Here is a 12305-nt window from a genome sequence, read left to right as displayed (position 1 = left end):
AATAACGGACTAATACAATATTTGTCCTTTTGTGACTGACTTATTTCACTCAGCATAATGTCCTCCAAGTTCCTCCACGTTATGCAGTGTTTTGCAGATTCTACATTATTCTTTAGCGTTGCATAGTATTCCATTGTGTGTATGTACCATAGTTTGGTTATCCATTCCTCCAAACCCATTTTTTGATTCACCCACATTTTCCGAGAGCACATAACTTTCATTTCTTTCCGAAAGTTTTATATATAATACTTCTTAAATTTGCATAGAAGGTTATCACTGGAATTTTTATCCCAAAGACAAAGTACCCATTTACCAATATGAGGATAACCAATAACAACAACAACAAAAAAAGTTACCATTGAGTCAGTTTTGTCTCATGGAAAGCCCATGTGTTTCAGAGTAGAACTGAACTCCAAAGCGTTTTATTGGCTGAAATCTTTTATTTTTCTATCAATATTTTTTTTTTTGTACTTTAGATGAAAGTTTACACAGCAAACCAGTTTCCTGTTCAACGATTCATATACAAATTGTTCCCTGACAGTGGTTGCTTCCCCACAATGCATCAGCACTCTCCCCTTTTCCACCCTGCCTTCCCAGTTTTCATCCCTGTAGTTTTCCTGCCCTTCCTTGTCATCTCATCATTGCTTTTGGGCAAATGTTGCCTCTATGGTCTCGTACAGTTGCTTATTCTAAGGAGCATATTCCACATGGTGTTACTGGCTCTTTTATATGCCAGTCTAAGATTTGGCTGGAGGGTGACCTCTGGGAGTAGTTTCAGTTTCGGATTGAAAGGATATCTCAGAGTGATAGTTTCAGGGGTTCCTCTAGTTTCTATCATACCAGTAAGTCTAGTCTTTTTTATATATTTGAATTTTGTTCTACATGTTTCTTCCATTGTAACCATGCCCTTCTGTTGTGTCCCTGGTCAGAGCATTCAGTAGTGGTAGCTGGGTACTACTACCTAGTGTCTAGTCTCAAGCTAGAGAAGCCTGTGGTTCATGTAAGCCATTTGTCTTTTGAACTGATTTCTTCCTTCAGTCTTGGGTTTCCTTCACTCTCCTTGGCTCTAGATCTTAGATACACCTTGTATGCTTACAAGATTTCAGACTCCAGGCACTACTCACCAAAGAGTGATGTAGAATACTGTCTTTATTAACTGTCTTGGCCGTAATCTTACAGATATAGATTGTTTCCCTTTCTTCTGCAGCTCTGCTTGTGGATTCAGACTGCCAACTTATTGGATAGTTGTTGAGTGCAAACCATTTGCACCATCCAGAGACTATCATGTTAGTATACTTTTTTAAAAAAGAAAATTCATTCTATATATACATATTTGCATTCATCATAATTTAAATACATCTTACATAGTTTTAATGCTGATTATTAAAATGTGTGTTTGCAAAGATATATAATCCTTCCAAATGTGAGGTTATAAATCCTAGAATAATAGTGTCACCCACCCTGGCTTTTTTTTTTTTTTTTTTTTAAGTACTAGCCTTGTCAATCGATGAGTATAATAAGCATCCAAAGGTACCACTGACTGAGATCTTTTCTGGTTAACATGTGTTCTCTCTGAAGAGAACATTGATTTCAAATTAAATAATATGAGAGACTGTATGAGAACTTGAGTATAAATCATTTTCTGAAAGATAATATTTGAAGAAAAATTCTTTGCGTTATATTTGAAGCTGTATGTTAGGAATTGCTTATTGAAAGACAAAAGTGAAAAGAACCAATTTTAATTTTTTTCTTGTGAAAAGGACTATTCATAATGATGGTTTGTTCCCATTAACCAACTCCATCTTCAACAAACTCATTGATAATGGATTAGTCCCAAATAAGAATTTCATGGGTATTCACCATCTTACTGAAAGAATGCTAGAGTCATTCATCAAGGAGGGTGAAAAGGAGCCTGAAAAATACAAAATTTTAGAATAAAAACTATGGAGCACATGGATGACTTTTCTGAAACTCATTTTTTCAGGTTGTTGAAGAGTCTAGAAAAATTACCTGAATTCAACAATATTTCTTCAAAACAATTCCAAACACTACTATAAATTCACAAATAGCAGAAGACAAAATCAGATAACAAGGACCTCAAAAATTGAATACTATGCTGATCAAATGACTTTATTAAAATCGTGAACAAACAACCTATATACCTGGAAAAAATCTTTAGGAACAACATATTTGGTAAGGGTCTAATTTCCAAAATGCAGCAACAATTTCAACAACTCAACAACAAAAAGATAAAATACCTGATTACAACATGGGAAAGGACATGAGCAGCCACTTTACAAAAAAAGGACATTCAAGAGGCCAGTAAATACATGAAAAGTTACTAATGATTATTACCCATGACTCCATTCTGACTCACAGCAACTTCACAGGACAGAGTAGAGCTGTCCACACGGTTTCCAAGGCTGTAAACCTTTACAAAAGTAGCCTGCTTTAGCTTTCACTTGTGGGGCTGCTGGTGGGTTTGAACCACCTACCTTTTGCAATTGTTGTTGTTGTTGTTGTTATTTGCCATCAAGTCGGACCCTACTCATAGTGGACCCTCCTTGGATTTCCAAGGTGGTATCACTACAGAAGTAGATTGCCCAACCTTCCTTCCCAGGATTGGCTGTTGGGTTTGAACTGCCAGCCTTCTGGTTAGCAGTCAAGTGCCTTAGGCACTATGCTACCAGAGCTCCTCCTTTGGCCATTAGAGACATGTAAATCAAAACTACAATGAGATACCATCTCACACCTGCTCAACTGGCATTCATTCAAAAACCACAGAAAACAACAAATGCTACCAGGGATTTGGGTATGGTAATTAAATTTGCGTGTCAACTTGTCTGGGCCTGGTTGAGTGGCTGGGCAGCTGGATGTAGTATTCCCCATGATGAGACTGGTAATCAACTCCATGGTGGAATCTACTGTGAGCAGCTGAGTAGATCCACTGGGGATGTGGTCTGCTTCCTGTATATAAGAAGACTTGGGAAACGGTCTCTAGCTTATGGCATGCTTGAACCCTTCATGTAGCTGTGTTGTTGTTCAGCAGCCTGCCATGCTTTGCTGACCTGGGGACTTTCAGTGGACTTGAATTAATGGCCAGCCATTTGGTTTGGTAACATCAGGACTGTGCCTTTTTACTTGCCAACCTTGGGCTTGTCAGCCTCAGCAGGCAGCAGCTGAGTAAAGAACAGCCTCCAGCTTCAGTGGGCTGGGAACAGGAGAAAGAGCTGAAGCCCAGGGTTGAGGGGCTTTCACCCAGCCCCTAGAGCCTGGCACTTTGAACTTGGTCTTAAAGCCTCCAAAGTGTAAGAGAATAAACTCCTGTTCCTTCAAGCCATCCCGTTTGTGGTATTTCTGTTAAGGCAGCACAGAGGTAACCAGAACAGTGAATGTGTGCTTTCTAGGGGGCTGTGTGAAGTCTTATCCATAACTACTGGGATCGTAAAATTGTATAACCACTATTGAAAACAGTATGGTGCTTTATCAGAAAACTAGAAATAGAACTACCTTATGATCTAGGAATCCCACTTCTCAGTATATATCTTGTTGTTGTTGTTGTTGTTATGTGCCGTCGAGTCGGCCCCGACTCATAGCGACCCCTCCTTGGGTTTCCGAGACAGTATCACTACGGAAGTAGGATTGCCCAACCTTGTGATCTAATATTAAGGCACACACAGAATATGTATTCCTATGTTTATTGAAGCACTAGTCACAAGAAAAAGATGGAACAACCTAAGTGCCTGTCAATGGATGAAAGGATAAAGATATTGTGGTACATACACACAATGGAATACTCTACAGTCGTGAAGAATAATGATGAGAAGAATTCTGGGAAGACAGCAGCATAAACAAACCATTGGTTTGACCCAAATATAAAAAGGAAAGAATTCTTGGCTTTGAGGGACTCTGAATTGTGGATTAGAGGAAAGCACCAGGGAACTATAGTCACGTGAGAATCAACAAATCAGTAAGTTGCATACAATAGGAAAATTGCTTCTCCCACTGTCTGTGCCCCTTCTCCAGTCATTCAGGCTGCTGGCTACTGTGAACTGGGGTAGAGGCCCCAGAAGAAGAGGCTGTTTCCCTAACAAGCACAGCCCCTGTCTGTATAAAGGGACAGGATCTCAAGCTTTTTACCCTAAAATCAACAAAAGCAGAACTCTCTAAGGGGCTGTTTGGAGTCTGTCAGGCTCTCTCCCACCCAGACACTGTCGGTTCCCAGGCTAATGTGAATTGCTATACAAGGACTATGCAATGGAGTTTGCTCTCAAAGTCAACCCTCCATCTGCCTCCTTGTGCACCCCATAGCTCAAGTCTCTGAAACCAACAGGAGAGATCTCCCAGGGAGTCGGTTGTGGTCTGTCTACTCACTCCTTAAGTTAGTACTGAGCACTGCCAACTGAGGTTGCTGTATGCTAAGAAGAAGGCATCTTCAGTTGCAAGCTATACCCACACCCAACATACCCTAGGGGGTGCTCTGATACCAACAAGGCAGACCTCCCTGGGGTCCATTTTGAATGTGCCAGCAACTTCTCCTTCCAGAAATTGTTGGCTGCTAGCCTACTGCAAATTGCTACAGAAGGCCCAGGCAATGGAATCAATTCCATGGTAAACACTCTATGGGCCTCCCTGTCCACCTCATAGCTCAGGCCTCTGAAATCAACAGGAAAAACCTCCCTGGGGGTCAATTAAGGTTATTCTGTCCCCATCTCCAGTTGGCACTTAGGTGCTGCCTGAGGCTGGTATGTGTCAGGAAGCAAAAGTCTTGAATAGAGTTCCATTCACAGCCAACAATATACCGGGGAGTCTCTGATAGCAATAAGGCAGACTTCCCTGTGGATATGACCACAGCACAACACCCCCTCCCCAACTGGTAATTGTTGCTTGCCAAGTGTTGCAAACTGCTACCAAAGGCCCCTTTAGTGGAGTCTGGTTCCATTGTCAACACTTTGCCTGCCATCCTGTGCACCCCATAGCTTAGGTCGCTGAAACCCACAGGAAAAACCACCCTGGGGATCAATTTGGGTCTGTCTGCCCCACCTTCCAGTTAGTGCTGAGGACTTCTGACTAAGACTGCTGCATGCTATGAAGCAGGAATCTTCAGGCTTCATCTACAACCAACATACCATGGGGCAGGCTCTGATAGTGACAAGGCAGACCTACCTGAGTCTCCATTTGGAGGGTGACTACCCATCCACCAGCCACTAACTGTCAGCTGCTAGAGTGATATAAACTCCTACAGAAAGTTCTCTATAGGAGTCAGAAGTTAGGTCACCTAAGTGGAGACTGCTCCCTCAAACACCACAGGGCTACTGGGGTCTGAAACCAAGACAGATCTCTCAGGGGTCCTTCTATGTAATGCTAGCCCCTCTTCCTCCTGAAATGGAGGAAATTGCCTGTGCCTCCCCTGATTGCCAGCTCAAAAATAAGCAGCCCCCACATAGCAGGAGAGGAAACTTTGAGCATAATGGGAGGGCAGCTCCTGGCCCTAAAGGGAGCTCTCTTGCTGTGTGTTTTCTGGCTAAAAATGTGATTGCAGAAACAGAGAAGGTAACAAAATAATAATCAGAGAGAGTAGGCTGTGCTCCCTAGTGGACAGGTTGATTATGTTACAATATCCTGCCAGAGTAGAGGTGCCCACAGGTGGACAGACTGAACACAGCATGCTCTCTGGTGTGTGTGGGAGAGATTGAAAGTTGAAAAACAAGATCTGGAACTTTCAAGCCCTAATTATACCAGAGAGGGGGAGGTAGGTATCACAGAGAGGGAGAGGAAATAGAAAGCAAAAGCTGAAATCTCTGCCTATCTAAGACTTTCTTGAGGAAAGTAATTTGGGCAAAAACACCAAATACTGGAGAAACTCATTACCCTCAAAACCTCTAGTGCTCCTCCCCTAACATATCACAAGACACAAAAGAACAGAGAAACAATGGTCTATCCAAATCAACATGACAAAAGATTGACAGCACATCTAGGGATCATTAAATAATGAAAAAAAAAAAAGGAAGATTATAATACATTAACATTAAACATATTTAAAGAACTAAGGGAAAACATGGACAAAGTTGAAAATATTAAGAAAACAATGGAAGAACAAAATGAAGATCTAATAAAAAAGATATTGAAACTGAAAGGGACAATAACTGAAATGAAGCAGAAGGCTTTACCAACAAATTTAATCAGGCAGAAGTAAGAATCAGCAAATTAGAGTATAAAGATAACAGATGCTGAAGAGTAACAAGAATAGAGGCTTCAGAAGGCTGAACACAGTTTAATGGAATCATGGGACAACAACAAGAGACATTATGTACACATCATAGGATTTCCAGAAGGAGATGAGAAAGGGAAAGGGACAGAAAGAATATTTGAAGATATAATGACAGGAAAGTTCCCCAATCTAATGAAAGATATGAATCTGCAAACCTAAGAAGCTCAAAGAAGCCCAAGCAGGATGAATGCAGAGCTCTACATCAAGGTGCATTATAGTTGTTGTTGTTGTTGTTGTTATGTGCCGTCGAGTCAGCCCTGACTCATAGTGACCCCTCCTTGGGTTTCCATGGCAGTATCACTACGGAAGTAAGATTGCCCGACCTTCCTTCCGAGGAGTGGCTGGTGGGTTTGAACCGCCAGCCTTCTGGTTAGCAGTCAAGTGCCTTAGCCACTATGTTAGGCTCTCAAAAATTAAAGATAAAGAAAGAATCCTGAAATCAGTGGGAGAGAAACATTTCATATACAAAGGATCGCCAATAAGATTAAATACCAATTTTTCCTCAGATACATTGAAGATAAGAAGTCAATGTGCTGAGAGAAAAAAAAAAAAAAACTGACAACCAAGAATTCTCTAGTAAACAAAACTATCTTTTGAGAAGGTACCCACTCATGCCAGGCACCAGGGGCACATGTCCCAGTGGATCGGTGGTTTCTACCACAACTGCATGTTCATAGGGCTCCTGGCTGACAATAACTACAAAAGTCCCTCCTCTCAGTTTCCTTATCTTCCTCTCATTTTTCTCCTTTTTTTTTTTTCCCAAACTTTCTTCCTTTTTATCTGTTCATTTCTCCCTTTACCTCTTCTTCTTCTTCACTAATCCTTAACCTTGTTCACCCCCACTTTTTCTTTTTCTTAATGTTTTCTTTTTCTCTATGTTTTATCTTTTATTCTATCATATCATTTTCTTCTCTTCTTTTCCTTGGTATTCTTTATTTATTTTTTTTCCTGCCACATTCACTGGGAGAAGGACATTAACTCTCCACTAGTCCACCATATCTACTGCACTGACTACCTTATCAAATGGACAAACACCATCACCAGCTCCTCCACCACTAGATCTATAACAGATAGATCACAACACCTGTTTATCACAACTGCATCTCCTTTTCAGTGACAGAGACCCACACCCATATTCTCAACAGTTACTCTACCAACCTGGAGATAGCTAGGGAGTGTCCCAGTGCTAACAATCTAAGAACCCAAGAAGCACATCTGCACCAAACATCTGGATCTACTGAAACAAATCAAAACAAAAAAACCATCAAGAAATAAACACAACAACTTCAAAATGTCTCTGAGACAACAGACAACTTCCATTCAAATGAAGAAACAGGACAAGACACCAGAAGCACATGACCAAACTAAAGAACCAGGAAATCTCCCCAAAGAAGATCAGATAATAGAACTACCTGATAAGGAATTAAAATTAAAGCTTGAATTAATTAAAACTTCCAAGAGTTCAAGGAAACCACAAATAGAAGCAAGGAAAAGATGGTAGTCTTGAAGAATTCAGGCATATCATACGAGGGCAAAATGACCAAATAAAGAGACAATGAGAAATCATACAAAACTAATCCAGAAGATGAACATTAAAATTACCGAAATAGATCACACATTGGGTGGACAAAATAGACGAGTCCAACTGGCTGAAGAACACATTTCCCAGTTAGAAGACAAATCACTTGACACTAGCTTGGATGAGGAAAAATCAGAACAAAGAATGAAGAGAAATGAAAAAATCCTAAGAGTTATCTGGAATGATATCAAAGGAAATTACATACATCTGATTGGAATTGCAGAAAAAAGGATGGGGGGGGGACACCCAGAAAATTTTCAAAGACTTGCTAGCAGAAAACTTCCCAAATATCATGAAAGATGAAAAAATAGCCATCCAAGAAGTTTAAATGAACCACAAACAGGACAGACCTTAAGACAAAGTCACCAAGACATATTATAATCACAATTTCCAAAACTAAAAACTCAGAAACAATCCTGAGAGCAGCTCTGGAAAAATGAAATGTTACCTACAATGACCAACCCATAAGACTAAACTCTGATTTCTCAGCAGAAATCAGGCAGGCAAGAAGGCAATGAGATGACATACACAAAACCTTGAAGAAAAAGAATTGCCCACCAAGAATTATATATCCAGCCTAACTGACCCTCAAATATACAGGTAAAATTAGGACATCCCTAGACAAACAGAAATTAAGAGAATTTGTAAAAAAAAGATCAACCCTATAAGAAATGCTAAAGGAAGTCCTTCCCACAGAGAACAAAAAATGGAAGACAATAAAAATTAAAATTAAGACACATGACAACATCTTTTAGAAACCAACCCAGAGAAAAGAATTCTCAAAACTAAAATAAGAACCAGAGACATCTACAAAAATTCCAAATGGAGAAAGAAGTCAGAATGATATCACATAGAACAGACTGTTATAATCTTAGGAAGATAAGAATCTACTGCAGTGATTCAAAATGGAGTCTCATCAGTAAGGACCACACTATTTCCCTCTAGCATCTAAGTGCTTGAAAAACTACGTATAGCAGTTTGAATTAGGGATTTTGGTGCTTTGACCAGCTCACTGAATCGAGTGCACCAAACACAGAAGAGCAGAATTAGAGGAAAGGCACAGGGAGATTATTTAAGAAAGAGCTACCTGGTGGAGGATGGACGGAGAGCTGAGAGAGACCATTGGAAACTTCCCTGGGGCGGTCACTGAATGGCAGGTGAGGGTGGTCACCTGGGAACGCCATGAGCCAGGAAAGAAGATACCCTGTGTCAGTGTACCAGTGACCACTCCAGTGTCCCAGAGAGTGGCCCCAGGGATCTGCCTCCAGCACCTGATTCTGTCGGTGATTTGAGTCATATGAGTACAGGCTGGTACACGCACCATCACTGAGGCTCGAGTGGAGAGCTCACTGTTGCGCCAAGTAGGTGAGCTCCCTCCCCTCTCAGTGGGTCACTTGGTGGGCTTGGGTCAAGCCTGGGAGACATCATGTTATCTTTGTCACGGATAGCAGTCTGCTGGCAGGTACTCCCCTGACTCCAACACAGCTGAAATTGCGCACATCTTTGGGGCCGCAGATGGTCGGTATCACAGACCAACCCCAGAGCAATTAGTGGTCTGGCGAGATTGCACCAGCACCACGGGCAGACGGGGCAGGGAGAAAGAGGGGGCTGCAGCTGAGTGCCGTCCCAGGAATTTGCCTTGGATTGGCTCTTTGGCGCTGGGGGCCTCAGAGTTGGGGTCTTGAGTGTGCCTGAGCCTAGAGGAGGGTTGTGACTCCCTAACGATGGGAATCTTTCCTTGGATTGAGCCACAGTCTTGTAAATAACTACATCATCAATAATAGCATGCACAAAGCCCTAGAAACTAACCCTAGCAACACCAAGCTTTCCTTCTTCTGCCCCCATCTTCTCCACCAATAACTTCACTCTTTCAATAGAAGAAATCATATTCAGCCAATTACCATAAAACCTCCTGCTTCAAACTCTAACCCCTCTTTACAACAAACAGAAACACACATCCACGTTCCACACAGTGAGTCCAACATAACAAAGAAAACCACAGAGCGAGCCAACATACCTCAATCAATAATAAAATAAAATACAACAGCTTTACCTTTTCAAAATATTAAACCATAAACCAAGACAAAACAATTCAACACATAACCAGAAGCTACAGACAACCTAAAGCTACACAGCGCTCTACCAGATTTCAGGGGCTTAAGCAGAGGTTCTGCTTTCCAGTAACCCCAAGAACTCTCCAGATCTGCCTGACTGAAAAGGTCCTAGTTTACACCTTTTTTTTTTTTTTTTTTTTAATCATTTCCCAGTTCCTGATTAAAAATTTTATTTTATTTCTCTTTTTTCCATTTTTTTCTCATTGTTAACCCCATTCCTTATTTTTTCATATTTTCCAATTTTTTTTCTCCATTATTCTCCTTCCCTACCTTTTTTCTCTTAGTGCCCTATCTCCAGATATTGCAGGTTTTCCTGTTTTCTTCTTTTCTCTTCTTTTTCTTTTTTTGGGTTACTGTTCCTGTGTGATTTCATGGTGAATTTTTTGTCCATGTGCTTTTAGTTTTTTTATGTTTATTCAATTGTCATGTCTAACTGAGTGGAAGACAGCAACAGACCCCATAAAAGTACACCCACGACTCCTGCAACTTCACTTACTGAGTGAGAGCCAGCACCTCCATCTCCACCAATGGACCAATGATAAAAAATAACCAAGAAGAGCCTGAATCACCCTTGGCTGCTCTTCACAAAAAATTAAGAGAGATCTTAGTACATTATAAAATAATGATGTTTCAGAGACAACAGACGAACACAGTCCACACAAAGAACTAGGATAAAGTGGTAGAAACAAAGGAACAGGATACAGACCCAGAACACATACCTGTGGAAGAAGCAGCATTAGAATTCTCTGATAAGGAATTCAAAAGAATTATATTTAGGTATCTTCAAAGGATTGAGAGATAGACCAAAGGAAACACAGAAAAGAACTTTAGAAGAGTTTTTTGGGAAAATACAAGAACAAAATGACAAAATAAATGAAAAATTAGAAATGATTGAAAATCTACAGATAGAAATCCAGAAGATTAATACTAAATTGTTAGAAATAGATAACACATTGGAAGGGCAAAGGGGTAGAATTAATGCAATAGAAGACAGAATTAATGAGATTGAACACAAATACCTGAATACTTCTTTGGAAAGGGATCAAACAAAAAAAACCAAAACAAAATGAAGAAAGCCTAAGGTTCATGTGGGATACGACCAAAAGAAATAATCTACATTTCATTGGAATTCCAGAACAGGAAGAGAAAAATAAAACCACTGAGAAAATTACTCAAGATTTGCTGCAGGAGAAATTCCCTGATATGATGAAAGAGGAGAACATATCCATTCAGGAAGTCCAACGAACCCCAAATAGGATAGACCCCAAAAGAAAATCACCAACACATATCATCATCAAACTCATCAAAACCAAGGATAAAGACAGAATCCTGAAAGCAGCATGGAAAAAAAAAAAAAAGTTACCTACAAAGGAGAGCCAGTAAGAATAAGCTCTGATTTCTCATCAGAGACCACGCAAGCAAGAAGGCAATGGGATAAAACCCTGAAAGAGAAAAAATTTCAACCAAGAATTATATATCCAGCAAAATTGTCCTTGAATATGATGGTGAAATTAGGGGATTTCCAGATAAACAGAAACTAAGGGAATTTGTTAAAATCAGACCAACTGTACAAGACATACTAAAGGGAATCCTTTGAACAGAGTACCAAATATAGCAAATAACAACCAATCATTAATATACAACATGACATATCCCAGAAAGCACAGCTATGGACATATCCAAAGTAAAATGAGCTTACAACACTGTAAACAGGGAACCAGATACATCACTTGGCAAGTGAGGGCAACTACAAACAAAAAGAGGGAAAATACTGTGTAGTTATAGAACTTCTAAATGGTGAGGAAGTTAAGAGAATTGCAAGACTAAATGGACTGTTCTAAACTCGGGGAGAAAATTAAAAATCATAGGGTAACCTCAAAGAAAAATGATAAGCCTTCATATCACAATAAAAAAGAGGGAAGCACAAATACTCAGCATGTACTAAAACAACAGCAACAAAGGGAAATGATATACATGGTTTATAAACATAATGAGCTCAGCACAGAAAATAACATAGAACAAAGGAACAAGGGACACCATGAAAAAACCCATAACAAAATGACAGCAACAAATTCAAACTTATCAATAATCACCCTGAATGTTAATGGATTAAATGCACCACTCAAGAGATGGAGAGTTGCAGACTGGATAAGAAAACAAAACCCATCAATATGCTGCCTACAAGAAACACACCTTAGAGAAAAAGACAAAAATAGACTAAAAATCAAAGGTTGGAAAAAGATATATCAAGGAAATGGCAACCATAAAAGACCAGGAGTGGCAATATTAATTTCTGATCAAATTGACGTTAAGACAAAAACCACTATACATGACAAGGAAG

Source organism: Orycteropus afer, unplaced genomic scaffold, assembly GCF_000298275.1.
Source record: "Orycteropus afer afer isolate SDZICR_OR568_19922 unplaced genomic scaffold, OryAfe1.0 scaffold00481, whole genome shotgun sequence".
In the NCBI taxonomy this organism is placed as follows: domain Eukaryota; kingdom Metazoa; phylum Chordata; class Mammalia; order Tubulidentata; family Orycteropodidae; genus Orycteropus; species Orycteropus afer.
This window is presented reverse-complemented; position numbering follows the sequence as displayed.